The following is a 15,821-nucleotide window of genomic DNA, read 5'->3' on the forward strand; positions in this document are numbered from 1 at the left end:
AGTTGATGTAAGAAGACATTATATTACCCAGCGGTCCTTCTCAGTCCTTTGGCCATCACCTCCTCCGATTTTCTGTCTTGTGAGGTATTACCTTCCCTTCTCCCATCACCTGTCACGTCTGGTTACGTCTCGTAACGTCATTTCCCCTTTCATGCGCAACCTCACTTGGGCTGGACGGTAGAGCGACAGTCTCGCTTCATGGAGGTTGGCATTCAATCTACGACCGTCCAAGTGGTTGGGTACCATTCCTTCTCTTCCCCGTCCCATCCCAAATCCTTATCCTGACCCCTTCCAAGTGCTATATAGCCGTAATGGCTTTGGCTTTCCCTTGATAATTCCCTTCCCTTTCCCTTCCATGCGCGAACTCTTGGCTTTAACACTAAGAGTCTACGAATCGAATTATTCCATCACAGCCTCTTATCGATATCATTTAAGGATAGAATTCTATCAGATGAATTGAATACTAATAAAACAATATCCACTTGTCTCCCCTCACTCCACCGGTCTGCTTCCCCTTACCCATATGAAGGGAACCATTGATCCATGGCAAGGTGAAGGTATTTCAAGCCCTCTTGTTCACCACCTCTCCCAGGAAGCGGGTGAGGACGCGACCAACTTAGCATTACAATAATGATGAAAGTGTGTGTTGGGAAGGGAGGGGAGTGTCGGGTGTGTGCGGGGGGAGGGGCATCCTCCCACACCTGACCTGGTGCCTGGTGCCTGGTGCCACCAGTGCCACCAGGCTTTATATATAGCCGGCGGTGAATCCGTCGTGCCTTAACTGAGGTTTTAATGTACCGGAGGGATACCGTATCGGGTTGCTCTGGGCGGGGGAGTGAAGATTTATTTCGTCTGAAGTGCGCGTGTGTGTGTGGGTTTTTATTTTTCAATTTGTATTTGTAATTTTAGTACGGCTGTTGCATCACATTCTTCTGCAGGAAGACACCTGTGGTCAGAGAAATTCATCGGAATCGTGTAGTACTCGTGTATATTATACATATACAATTAATGAGTATTTGGTCATTGTGAGGACGGGCTGCTGTACGAGGTCAGGTCAGGGCAAGTGGTCACCTAATTCTCTCTGCTATCCAAAAATTAACTGGCGATAGGTTAATTTAGTGAGGATAAGTCTCCATTGGGCAGCCACCATTAGGAACCAAGTAGAGCAAGATCTCGAGAAAGCACTAAGCTATTATGACTAATAGCACTTGGAAGGATGCTAGGGTCCAACCACTTGGGCAATTGGCGGATAGAACAAAGATCAACGAATCTTTTAATATACATATATATAATTTTAATATATATATATATATATATATATAATAATATATAATATATAATACAGGCCCAGAAAGGGCCCGGGTACAGGCCCGGAAGGGGCCCGGGTACAGGCCCAGAAAGGGCCCGGGTACAGGCCCGGAAGGGGCCCGGGTACAGGCCCGGAAGGGGCCCGGGTACAGGCCCGGAAGGGGCCCGGGTACAGGCCCGGAAGGGGCCCGGGTACAGGCCCGGAAGGGGCCCGGGTACAGGCCCAGAAAGGGCCCGGGTACAGGCCCGGAAGGGGCCCGGGTACAGGCCCGGAAGGGGCCCGGGTACAGGCCCGGAAGGGGCCCGGGTACAGGCCCGGAAGGGGCCCGGGTACAGGCCCGGAAGGGGCCCGGGTACAGGCCCGGAAGGGGCCCGGGTACAGGCCCGGAAGGGGCCCGGGTACAGGCCCGGAAGGGGCCCGGGTACAGGCCCGGAAGGGGCCCGGGTACAGGCCCGGAAGGGGCCCGGGTACAGGCCCGGAAGGGGCCCGGGTACAGGCCCGGAAGGGGCCCGGGTACAGGCCCGGAAAGGCAGTCTCCGTGGTGTAGTGGTAAGACACTCGCCTGGCGTTCCGCGAGCGCTATGTCATGGGTTCGTATCCTGGCCGGGGAGGATTTACTGGGCGCAATTCCTTAACTGTAGCCTCTGTTTAACGCAACAGTAAAATGTGTACTTCTATGAAAAAACGATTCTTCGCGGCAGGGGATCGTATTCCAGGGACCGTAGGATTAAGGACTTGCCCGAAACGCTACGCGTACTAGTGGCTGTACAAGAATGTAACAACTCTTGTATATATCTCAAAAAAAAAAAAAAAAAAAAATATAGGGGAGTACCACCTCTAGCTGGAAGAAGGGGGACCCATAGCCTCGGAGGAAACCACGCATAACGCATTAGAGGGAATATAATATATATAGAGGGAATATATATATATAATATATATATATATAATATATATATATATATAATATATATAATATATATAATATATATATATAATATATATAATATATATATATATATATATATATATATATATATATATATATATATATATATATATATATATATATATATATATATAATATTATTTTTTAATGATTGAACAATTTGATTAAATGATAATATTTGTTCTCCAACAGGTATGGTTTGAGATGGAACAAAACTCATTACAGGATCATCTATCACCAGTTTGTAAGGTAATTAAAACCCGAGTTATTTAACCATAGTAATAGTTAAGTGAATTTAAGCAGCGTAAGCTGGTACTTTGTCTTTCAAGTTCACATACTCAAGTAGTGTGATGTTAAGCCTTGTACTTCCTGTATATCAAACTGCAGTATGCCTCTGGCAGCAGTGTTTGGGAATTATTTGGAGAAAGTTATCTCCTTTAATAATTGTAAATGAGCATAGCACATGGAAGACATATGAGGGCGGGTTGGGATAGGTGCTGGGATACGAAGACAAAGTAAAGGAACGGTATTCAAGGATGTATGTGACCTATCGACTTGAGAATGGTCCAGGACAGGCCGAAACGTCGTCGTCCCTTCACCTTCTAGTGTGTGATCTGGTCAACATACTCTAGCCACGTTATTGTGACTCATCGCCTGCGAACGGTATTCAACCCCTTTTTGAACATCAGGGATCGAACGCTGACCTGTAAGATGCGAGGACGTTGGGCTTCTGACTACTCCAAGCGGTCGAAATGAACTATAACACGCTGCTTTTCATCAAAGAGTTATTGCCTACAAGAGGATATCGCGGGAAGGGAATGAGAGCAATTCATCAACCTTAGTACACACACACACACATTCCCACCCAGCAGATGTGATGGATAATTTCCAACGAGATTGCAGTGCCGTATAGCAACGTAAACGCCTCACATCTTGGGGATCCTGCAATATACTGTATACATTTTAAGCTTTGTGACATCATAACGACTTCATCGCACCTCTGTGAATGCGTCTTACGAATACGTCTTACGAATTCGAACAGAGGACGTCAGCGAGACACCCTTTGAGATATGCAGGCAACATCACCTGTGCGTCACACGTATAGCTTTTTTCGTTTATATGAAAAAGTTGGAGCGGCTGTTGGGTTAACGAGGGTGTTCCAGTGTTCATGAGGAAAAGCTGTATTATATTCTGTTCTAAGGTAATTATGAGGAGAAAGCGCCATGCCAGTATGACCTCACTAAGATATCTCACTGTGTATATGACACACTAAGTGGAAGGAGCATGTGGATAGCGCGCAGGACTCGTAATTCTGTGGCGCGGGTTCGATTCCCGCACGAGGCAGAAACAAATGGGCAAAGTTTCTTTCACCCTGAATGCCCCTGTTACCTAGCAGTAAATAGGTACCTGGGAGTTAAGTCAGCTGTCACGGGCTGCTTCCTGGGGGTGGAGGCCTGGTCGAGGACCAGGTCGCGGGGACACTAAAGCCCCGAAATCATCTCAAGATAACCTCAAGATATCTCAGCTCACGCTCAGTGCTCTGAGGCAGACTTGGAAGGCAGTAGTTTGTACTCGGATCTCATCTTAACTTTCACTCGACTTATTCTTCGCTTCTTCGCCTCGTGATTAAATGTAATGAGAGTGACGATAGATTATGCTGGTGCGATACAGCACCTGGACGGGATAGGACAGGATAGGAGCTGGGTTATGAGGACGGAGGGAAGGGATAGTGCCCAACCACATGCACCATCGGGGAAACTGGCTTCTACGTCGTTATATCCAGAGACTGAGTAGCCTACAGTGTCTACAATAATGTATTCACTATATCTGGATATGTCTTAGCCTAAAGATATCTAGATTTAGTTCTATTTCCGTCTATGTTTTCCTTGATCTAATAATACATGAACGACTGAAGTGGGCAGATGTTATCATTTTGTCTCGGCGTTTTGATCAGAGGGAAGCTGCTCGCCTTCGGTGCAGCACCTCAAGATAACCTCAAGATAACCTCAAGATAACCTCAAGATAACCTCAAGATAACCTCGGTGCAGCACCTCAAGATAACCTCAAGATAACCTCGGTGCAGCACCTCAGATGTTGTCTTTGATGGCCAAGAATTGCCGCTTGTGAAGCGTGAAACAACTTTTCGCCTTGGCCAGAGAGGCTTTGTGCCAAGCTGGTCTGAAACACACGCCACTGATTCTTTACTCAACAGAGGGAAAAATTCCTGTTCTGATAAGCTAAAGGGGATTTCTCCGGTAAACTTTTAAAGGTTATATTACCGACGGTCTGCTTTGCTCTGCCTTGGTGCTACAGTCTTGTTCAGCTTATACAAGATTTGTGTTATCTGTGTGAGGTCAAGACTTACAGATCTGTTGGACCTGCACCTGGAAGAAGACGGGACTCCTGTCAAAGGTGAGATATTTACCTGGAGAAACTCTAAGACGGTTTGACTATACTCCGTCTTCATGTATGTTCTTAAAGAAACAGGTGCTGAATTCCTTGAGCTATCAGGAATCGAACGCCAACTCTGCAAAGAGGCGAGGACGTAGCTCACCCAACCAGTTCATTTACTTTCAAGGATATGAGGACAGGGAACTGGGATATGAGGACAGGGAACTGATATATGAGGACAGGGAACTGATATATGAGGACAGGGAACTGATATATGAGGACAGGGAACTGATATATGAGGACAGGGAACTGATATATGAGGACAGGGAACTGATATATGAGGACAGGGAACTGATATATGAGGACAGGGAACTGGGATATGGGGACAGGGAACTGGGATATGGGGACAGGGAACTGGGATATGGGGACAGGGAACTGGGATATGGGGACAGGGAACTGGGATATGGGGACAGGGAACTGGGATATGGGGACAGGGAACTGGGATATGGGGACAGGGAACTGGGATATGGGGACAGGGAACTGGGATATGGGGACAGGGAACTGGGATATGGGGACAGGGAACTGGGATATGGGGACAGGGAACTGACATATGAGGACAGGGAACTGATATATGAGGACAGGGAACTGGGATATGAGGACAGGGAACTGGGATATGAGGACAGGGAACTGGGATATGAGGACAGGGAACTGGGATATGAGGACAGGGAACTGGGATATGAGGACAGGGAACTGGGATATGAGGACAGGGAACTGACATATGAGGACAGGGAACTGACATATGAGGACAGGGAACTGGGATATGAGAACAGGGAACTGGGATATGAGACCCGATTCACACCCCAAGTAACAGTCTGAGCCGAGTCCATTCCTTCCTTCCTTTCTTCTGTCCCATCCCAAATCCTTATCCTGATCCCTTCCCAGTGCTATATAGTCATAATGGCTTGGCGCTTTCTCCTGTTGGTTTCCTTTCCCTCTGGGCTGAGCCTAAGGTGTGATGCTGAAGATTGGACACCTGTGTCCATCCTGGCTGCTTTGTCAACCACTTGATGATGATCAACGAAGATTAAGCCACCCAAAAGGTGGCACGGGCATGAATAGCCCGCAAACCACTAGATTGTATATCATATATATATATATATATTCGTTCCATTTTGTTGTCTCAAAGAGACTACCTCCTCCAGGGTGCTGGTGTGCAAGCGCGTGCACATCTAAACGCGCACTTAGATGTATTTAAGTCTCAACTAGAATACTGTATTTAGCGGCATATTAATTTTATTGAAAGTGACGTTCAATTGATTTGGTAAACGAAAATACATGATTTTTATACATGTAAATAGAATATGTATACTGGATTGGTAGGGGGCACAAAACACAAGCATCCTTTTCTTCCCGGAAATCTCCAATATATATATTTTGTACAATTAGCGTCAAATAACTTGTTTACAATAGGTTAAGTAGAGGAATACTGCAGCTCATCAAGCCAAGAATTTTCTTGAGCTTGAAGTGAATCACGCTATATGCTAACTTTGTGATATTTATTTATAATTAAGAATATAAATATTGAGCGTGAAGTGACCCTGGAACCCGGCAAGGCTCAGGAGCATGCACTCCGGAGACCTGGCACATGCTCTCCTTGCAATGCCCACTGTCGCATTTCCCTAAATTTAGCAATATAGCTTCCTAGTAACTCGCTTTAATGGGGCGGATCTCTTCCCTTGATTGCGTTTCTAGTGTATAAATCAGGGACTCTGGAGGTCCAATGGCCAGGCGCGAGAATTAAGTTCACTAAAACGTCCAGTCAGCTCGCCTGGCTGAGGGCACAGCGGCCACAGTGATGCTGCATCTGGACACTCGTCTCTCATCCTCCTCTGGAAAAGGGGCGGGAGCCCCAGGTATCATGTCCTGGGGCCAGATTCACGAAAGCAATTACGCAAACACTTACGAACGTGTACATCTTTTCTCAATCTTTGGCGGCTTTGTTTACAATTATTAAACAGTTAATGAGCTCCGAAGCACCAGGAGGCTGTTTAGAACAATAACAACAGTTGAATGGCAAGTTTTCATGCTTGTAAACTTTTTAATAAATGTAACCAAAGCCCTCAAAGATTGAGGAAAAATGTACACGTTCGTAAGTGTTTGCGTAAGTTCTTTCGTGAATCTGGCCCCAGGCTACCATTTCCTCCCCTTCCTCCCACTACTCGTTCCTCTCACCCAGTACCTAACTTAGCCCCTCTCACCCATTACCTAACTTAGCCCCTCTCACCCATTATCTAACCAAGCCCCTCTGTCATCCATTATCTAACCTAGCCCCTCCCTCACCTATTATCTAACCTAGCCCCTCCCTCACCCATCCCCCTAACCGCTCCTACCTAACCGATCACATGGATTACGATTTGGTCCCTAATACACAGTCAAATGCAAATCAACAGATGATTCATACTCATGTGTATGAGGCATACAAATCTCCGCATGTTAGGCAGGTGTATATGTGGCAATTAAACAGAAGTATTGTATTTTTGCACATGTGGTGCAGTAGGGAGGTTGCGGGGCTGGTAGTTAGTGTCGTTTTGATGCGCAGATTATCAAGGCGAGGAGGGTCATGGGACCCACAGTACACATAGCATTAACTGCAAGCTTTTAACTAGACGAAGGGGATTGTTATCGTGACTGTGTGTGGGGGGGGGGGATGGGGGGAAAGGGGTGTAAGTGTTGGAATGGGACTTGTGGGTGGTGTGTTGTGTGTGTTTGTATTGTGCGTGCGCTTGTTTGTGATACAATCAACTTATCACTTCGATTCGTGGCGAAACGCCTGACATCAGTGTAGGGGTGACGAAATACCCGACATCAGTGTGAATGCTGAAACATCTGACTGAAATACTAAAATTCATATTTTTTACATTGCAGACTGGAGCCCCCTGGTGCATGTGAATGTACCCCGCCTGCACCATTAGGTAAGTGCATGGCTATACACTTGTAAAGTGTTCTGTGGTGGTCACACACCACTGAATAGTGTCGTGATTCCATTCATAGTGTAGCTCGGCTATATAAGAGGTGTTCTCGCTCTTACACGTCTTTTCCTGTCCTGGTTATTGTTCATGTCATCTTAATCATCTTAGACACACCATGGTAGGGTAGGAAGGAATGTAATGTTGGTGTCACAGGGGGATTAAACTTGCCACAAGGGGCCTGTGGAAGGATCCAGAAGCCATGGGGGCGTTTTCCCGCCCAAGGCAACTGTCGTTAGAAGATTCTAGAAGCACATATGCGGCGCTGCCACATAGACGACATCTTCGGGATAATGGAGGATAGGTTTTCCCCGCCTAGAAGGTTTTTTCACGGTCAAATACAGTTCATGAAAACCTTAAGTTTACCCTTAAACACACAGTGACTCTACGATAGCTTTCCTAGATACAACAGCGTATATAGACCAGCTATATACACTGTTGACCAGGGATCTGCACACGAAGGCATACTATAAACCGACTAGCCTTCACACGTATCTGAAATTTGACTCGAGCCACCCACTAGCCCTGAAGAAATTGCTACCCTACTCACTTATTGGACTCAAACTCAAGCAGATTAACAGCAAAGAAGAGATGCTATGTCCCCAGCTTGATGACCTATGGGATATGCTCAGGAACAGAGACAATAGTACACGCGGCCCAGGAGAAACTCGGAGAAAAAAATAAGGACGGAGCTACTTTGACCTAGAAGACAACAATTGGACAAGAGATGGATCCTCCCAACCCTTTACTTCCCCGGCCTTGCAGCACAGCTTAAGATAAAACTCCAGGAAGTATGGACATGGATGAGGTAAACGTACAGTGAACATCCATCCTGGGTAAAGTTCTCACAAAACCCTCCAATGATCGCTTGGAGGCGAGGCAAGTCTATAAAGGACCACCTTGTTAGAGCAGGAGTGCTGGCAGATCATCTCAACCGATCTGGGGGAGAGGACCAGCTCCAGGTTACAGGCTAAAGCAACGAAACCTACAGACCCTAACCTAACCTGACACAGGTTTGGAGTGCGACCTGGGTTGAGGTGGAGTATTAGGAGTGGTTAGAAGGGACCTACAAGAATACAAGCTTAAGTATAGGCATGACGCATCGTTCTCTAATCTTACGTTTCGACGCATTGCCACGTTGTCTAACGTCTGGACGCATCGTCACGTTGTCTTACACTTGAATGCTAAACTTACATGTTAGTCTCCGTGCAAGCCACCATGTGGTGATCCTTGCAAAGGGGGAAATCCTGCATATGCAACCAGCTGCTGGAGTGGGAGTTTTATAGCGCAGCAGACTCGCGTATATGTTGGGTTTAGTGGCGGGAGCTCCACACGCGTCTGCGAGCGGCGTATGGCCGCCGCTGTCTGCTTGATGCCTGACTCCCCGCTCGTAAAACTGGAGTCTGGCTGTATCAGTCAGCTGCTCAAGTTGTCAGGGATGCAACACACATCGTTTCCTGTGTACAACGTGGAGGTTTTCTCTTGCGAATTGCTGTCTTCTCTCTCTCTGTTGGGGCGCATTGTGTGTGCGTTTTGTTCGTCATATTATGGTTGTCATAAGATGCTTATCTTAAGATACTAACAAGGTTAGGTAAGGTCGGTGTTTTCTATGAATCTTTTTAAGGGTATCTATTATGTTTAGTATATCACCTATGCACGTAGTTAATAAGTCAATATTGACTTTACGAATTTGCGAGAACGGGTTGGGTTGTCACATCTTTCAACACTATTGCTTGTTCTTTGGGGTAAGAAACGACAGGTAATGACTAAATTGTGATATACTATTCTTCAGTAGTCTTGAAATTTATATATATATATAAATTCTTGACCATAGAGGAAATGATGTATTCGGCTCGATTTTAGAAATATTCTTGAATCTCTGAGTTAGAGAACTTCAGCGATGTTGTGTCTGCGAGATGATGTTAAGATTTGATTATTTTTAATAGTTTTAAGTATACAGTGATTACAAGTGTAGCTGCTAAGTATGAGGTGTGTTAGGGATGGGGAATGAGGCGGGGGAGGTGCCCCTGGTGAGGTGTGAGGTGGAGGGGAAGTACCCCTGGTGAGGTGAGGCGAGGGAGGTACCCCTGGTGAGGTGTGAGGCGAGGGGAAGTGCCCCTGATGAAGTGTGAGGGGAGTATAGCGCCTTGGGGGCAGCCGTAAAGCATCTGAGAATGTACAAGTCCCCGGGGGTCCCCTCACAGACATGTCCCCACCAGTTTGGACCAGAGGTTCCCTCGGATTCCTCGACTGCCGTCACAACCCCTCATCCCCCCCCCCACCCCTTCCCGTCCATCGTCCCAGCACCTCACTTCACATTCCCCCGTCTACGCTCCCCCCACTCACCCCACCTTGTTGTTACCCCCACCCCCCGTCCTTATTTCATCCCCTCCACCCCCCACAATCTCCCCAACCATCACACTGCTTACAGAAACAATTCACATAGACAAAAAACACTTGTAAACGAGCCTCATTTAAAGCGGACTCATATATATATCTATATATATATATATATATATATATATATATATATATATATATATATATATATATATATATATATATATAATATATATAATATATATATATATATAATATATATATAATATATATATATATTTATGATCGATGTTCCCTTCGGGAATCTTAATTTTAAGATGAATAGGAAAACCAGGGATATACTGAACATCTTGTATCAGAATCTTTACTTTAAAAAAACATAACGTTTCGAATACTTCTCGTATTCATCATCAGATCTAAAAGAAAAAACAGAAATCACAGTCAAATAACTGGTAAACAAAGAACTCATACTGAATATAATTGCCTATCAAAGAAAGGAAAATGCTTAAAAAACAAAACACTTAAGCGCACTTAAAGTGATCAATACAAATAAAACTTATTAACTGTCACATATATTAAAACTAATTTAAAATCCATTAAACTACAAGATGAAATTTATAACTACTAAAACAAACCATTCCATTAAACTTACGTGAAGTGATCAGAAGTGAAACTTGATACCTAACACATAGATACTAAACACTATAACAAATATTTATATAATGACTACAAATCTACAAAAAATGTATGTAAAATACAAACAGAATAAACGACAATTATAAAGTACTAACCAAAATCTTATAAAAAACTCAAATATTAAATAAAATTCAATACCAAAAAATGTATTATATATCCTAAATAAAAGATTATATTAATGTACAATGTTAAGACTTGAAATAAGTAAGAAAGGGCAAAGAAATGTTAAACTAAACAAAATTAAACTACCAAAGGCTATTTGATTGTGATTTCTGTTTTTTCTTTTAGTTCTGATGATGAATACGAGAAGTATTCGAAACGTTATGTTTTTTAAAGTAAAGATTCTGATACAAGATGTTCAGTATATCCCTGGTTTTCCTATTCATCTTAAAATTATATATATATATATATATATATATATATATATATATATATATATATATATATATATATATATATATATATATATATATATATATATGTCGTACCTAGTAGCCAGAACGCACTTCTCAGCCTACTATGCAAGGCCCGATTTGCCTAATAAGCCAAGTTTTCATGAATTAATTGTTTTTCGACTACCTAACCTACCTAACCTAACCTAACCTAACTTTTTCGGCTACCTAACCAAACCTAACCTATAAAGATAGGTTAGGTTAGGTTAGGTAGGCTTGGTTAGGTTCGGTCATATATCTACGTTAATTTTAACTCCAATAAAAAAAATTGACCTCATACATAATGAAATGGGTAGCTTTATCATTTCATAAGAAAAAAATTAGAAAAAATATATTAATTCAGGAAAACTTGGCTTATTAAGCAAATCGGGCCTTGAATTGTAGGCCAAAAAGTGAGTTCTGGCTACTAGGTACGACATATATATATATATATATATATATATATATATATATATATATATATATATATATATATATATATATATATATATATATATATATATATATATGGGTGTTTTCCTTTAATTATCCGTTTTGTTTCAACTAATGGATGTAACGGATTGAGTTGCACAAACTCACATTCATCGTATGTGTAAAGGTCAAATTTTTTTTTACCGAAATGAACTTAAATGTTGCATCCTAAATGGGCAAATAAGTGTTTTTAACTCATTTCACCGATAAATAAAATGTATTTTTATCATTTAGAGTTTAGACCGAGGATTATATACAATTCATTTTATGTGATCATGTTGAGGGCTGACTAGTGAACAAGGCGTTTGTGGACTTGATGATTGGTTAGGCCAGAACGACGATGAACAACATCTTGGTTGCAGACGACGAGTCACAATAACGTGGCTGAAGATTGTTGACCAGACCACACACACTAGGAGGGTGAAGGGACGACGACGACGTTTCGACTTGAGAATGGTCCAGGACGGCCCGAAACGTCGTCGTCCCTTCACCTTCTAGTGTGTGGTCTGGTCAACCTCTTGGTTGTCCTCTATTGTTAAGCACACTCTTCAGACACATAACACGTCGTTATAAATATATGTTTAATGTTCTACAACACATGGGGAATGCTTATTTGGCCAGACTTTGTCTAACGGCTATAATTTAGCCGGATAAATTACATTTTTAACTGGAGTCGTAATCCTCCTGAGATGAGTGACCAATACTTACCTGGAGGTCACATGTTCCTCACATGTTTTGAAAAAAAAAATGAGCTTCTCAAGACGTTATCACATTAATCAATTACGTAAAAGATCAGCCAGTTATTACACTTACTTCCACGAATAAAGCTTAATTACAGAAATGAAGTTACTGTAATACAGATGAAAATATATAACCCAGCCAAACACTTATCAAGTCGTGACGACGTCTCGGTCCGTCTTAGACACATATCAAGCTGTGACGACGTTTCGGTCCATCCTAGACGCTTATCAGGGCTCGATAAGACTCCTTGACGGCCCGAAACCTCGTCACTTTAATTTCACATGTGTGGGATTTAGTTATTAGAATTAAGTTGTTGAGGAAATTTAAAGTTTTGAGCAAAAAATGAAGCCAATTTATAGTTTACATTTAAATATAGTTTCTCATATAGATCTTGAATATTTGAGTGTTTAATTGTATAGTCACATTAATACTTTTCACATTAACACGTGCTATAATTATGGCAGTAAGATTTACTGTTATGGCAGTTCTAAGATTGGTATTTAATATCAAATGATGGTTAATGAGGGTATTCGTAACCCATATGAATGTGGAGGTCAGCTTGGCCTGTAGAATATGTGTCATGTGTCCAAATATGCCATTCTCCAGCGGCCAGCGTGGTGGTTTATGGGGGGGGGGGAAGGGGGCTGTATCCTCGACACATTCCGCTACACTCCATAGTGACACATATTGTCACGCTGTACCAGCCCAGGCTCTGCTTTAGTAGGCTGGGGTCGTTCTTGCCCCCTTGGTGGGGTGGTTCTGCTCCTGCCCCGACCACGACGGTCTCCGGGTCTGGAGTCACTGTGACTTCTTTTACCACCTTGGAGGTCAACTCCGGAGCTCAGAGTTCCTGCGACAGCGCTGGAACCAATCGTATTGGCGTTTGCCTTTCAATTGGAGACTTTCGGTGCCGTGGAGAGGGGGGGGGACCTGCTGCTTGGGTAACAGCTTCTCCTCCATATCAACCTACCCTGGTTTTGCGCCCTAGAGAGGCCACTCCAGACCAACTACCAGAGCGCAACTCCATAGTCTCCTGAGACTGGTGGATGCCCACTACTACGAGCCTCTACACTGCCTACACTCTCTAGTAACATCCTCTTGTCTTCCATGAGGTGTCCCCCTTGTCTGTCCCTACACTCCCTGATGGCACATCACATCGGAATATAGTGAAGAGACTTATTACAAGAAGATCAACGATAGCTTAAATCATATCTGTTGACAGCCACGATTCTTGCTGTTTTATTGGCCTGTGTACATGTGTTTGTACGGGCCAAACACTACTAACACGGATGACGCAACCGCTCATCCATGTACCATAAGTATATTTTCATTCATGGTATTCTGCTGATTGTAAATGTTGAAAAAACAAATAAATAATGATTACATAACTTTTATTTCGAAGGCTTGACATACAACTTACTCCTCAACTCTAATTGCTTCTAAGACGTCGAGAAACTTTTAAGGAACTCTGTAATTTCACCCCCTTCATCATGGCAGATTTCCCCTCAACTTTTTATATGGTAGGTTCCATCATCCTCCATCATGGTAGGTTTCATCACACTTCAGCATGGCAGGTTCCCTTTCAATACATCATAGTATGTTCGTCACACTTCAGCATGGGAAGTTTCCATCACCCACCTTCCTCACCAGTTCCTCTCTCCCGTCTTTACCCAGGACTTTTCGCCTTCCCTATTCCATCCCTAGTCACGTCCGTCTGCCTCTTTCCGAACTTTCCTTTTCCATTGTTCTCCTTCTCCTAGGTCCCATCCTCTCCTTTGCTTGATCCTCATCTCCCACCCATCTTCTTCCAATCTCTCATCTCTCCCTCTCGTTATAGCCCCTTCCTCTCCTCCTTCTTTCCTTCCCTTTCCATCCCTCCCCCTAATTCTGTCTCCTACCTGTCCCCCATCCTTTTTCTCCTCTCTTCCCCTTCTTCCTCTCCCCCTCCCTCTTCCCCCTTCCCTTCTCCCCATGACTATCACCCCTCCACCCCTCACCCCGCTCACATAAAACACCCAGGGGCTCCGCGCCACACAATTTAGGGAATGCGCTACTCACAGCCGCCTCATTAATTATATTAATTAAGGAAGAATGCAACCATAGCGTCAGCGGATCATTCAAACTCTTGCTGATGAGAGTATAAATAAAATTTGTGTTTTGTATGTTGATTCCCGGTGGACTCTGCACATGTTTACGAACATCTAACCAGATATTTGGGTCAAAATCTGGTTTGAAACTATTCTCAAACACAATGGGAGGGAAGGGGGGGGGGGAATTTAAGGAAGGTACTGGCTTCCTGTCCCCGTCAAGGCCACTAGAGGGTATATATTATTTATATGCGTATATCACAGATTACTGAAGTGAGAAAAAATGATTCCTTGTTGCTATAAACAAGTGAATAAAGCAGCCAAAAAATATTATAATTCGGCGAGCTGAGACTGGGGGTAAAACTCCCACTCCCAGAGAACTGTGGAGTAAAAATAATCGTTAATTAAGGACTCAACGACAGCGTCGTAACACAGTTGTGATAGACAGGTGGAAATAGGCACCAATTGTAACATTTACCGCAGTGCGTCGTGCCGTCATACTCTGTACTGCCAGAGCTGGTGGGAAGTGTCAGCTGTTGTGGCAAAATAAAAGGCTCTTCTGTCATGAGATGCAAACCCAATGTTTTGTTCTAATACCACAGTGGTATATACGCTCTCAGCTCTCGAGGGCCGGGTTCAAGCCCCTTTCACCAGACACTGGTGGTACGCGAACAAGGGGACACAGGTGGAGACTCAGTATCCAAATGAGCCACAGGGACGTTAGAAAGAACTTTTTCAGGGTCAGAGTAGTTAGTAAATGGAATGGCAGTGAAGTGGTGGAGGCGGACTCCATACACAGTTTCAAATGTAGATATAATAGAGCCCAGTAGGCTCAGGAATCTGTACACCTGTTGATTGACGGTTGAGAGGCGGGACCAGAGAGCCAGAGCTCAACCCCTGCAAGAACAACTAGGTGAGAACATAGTTTACCGACCAGTAAATAGGAACAAGGGAACCTATAGAGTTAGACATCTGTTGTGGGTTGCATGACGGTCAGTAGTTGACCTAATGGGACTTCGATTAGCCTAAGTATACAGGCTACGGGGATCACTCACACAATTAAAAGGGGGGAGAGGGGGGGCCCAACACAGAAAATAAGAGGGCGATATAAGGGGGAAAAAAAAAACTTAAGAAAAAAAATTCACCAGAATACACGTACACAATTCACAAAATACAAAATATAAAACACGAATTCACAGATTACACACATGTATTCTGGTGAATATACCCTACAAAAAGTTCTCTTATAAGTTGTGAGACCTACTGAGGCCATACAGTGGCCTCGAACCCGCCTGGGAAGTCTAGGGATGCGGGTTCGACCCCATTATTTCTCCTGAACATTTTCTCTCTCTCTCTCTCTCT

General features: G+C 43.7%; 1 long non-coding RNA gene across 1 annotated transcript in view; it reads left to right on the forward strand.

The window, feature by feature from the left end:
• Positions 1-7,618, forward strand: part of LOC138366661 (uncharacterized) — a 133,657-nt gene extending 126,039 nt beyond the window's left edge. Inside the window, exons 3-4 of the long non-coding RNA XR_011229214.1 lie at positions 2,448-2,504; positions 7,572-7,618. This is a non-coding gene — a long non-coding RNA (uncharacterized lncRNA). The remainder of the gene's footprint in view (positions 1-2,447; positions 2,505-7,571) is intronic.
• The last annotated feature ends 8,203 nt before the right edge of the window (positions 7,619-15,821 follow it).

Source organism: Procambarus clarkii, chromosome 20 (genome assembly GCF_040958095.1).
Source record: "Procambarus clarkii isolate CNS0578487 chromosome 20, FALCON_Pclarkii_2.0, whole genome shotgun sequence".
NCBI classification, from domain to species: Eukaryota; Metazoa; Arthropoda; class Malacostraca; order Decapoda; family Cambaridae; genus Procambarus; species Procambarus clarkii.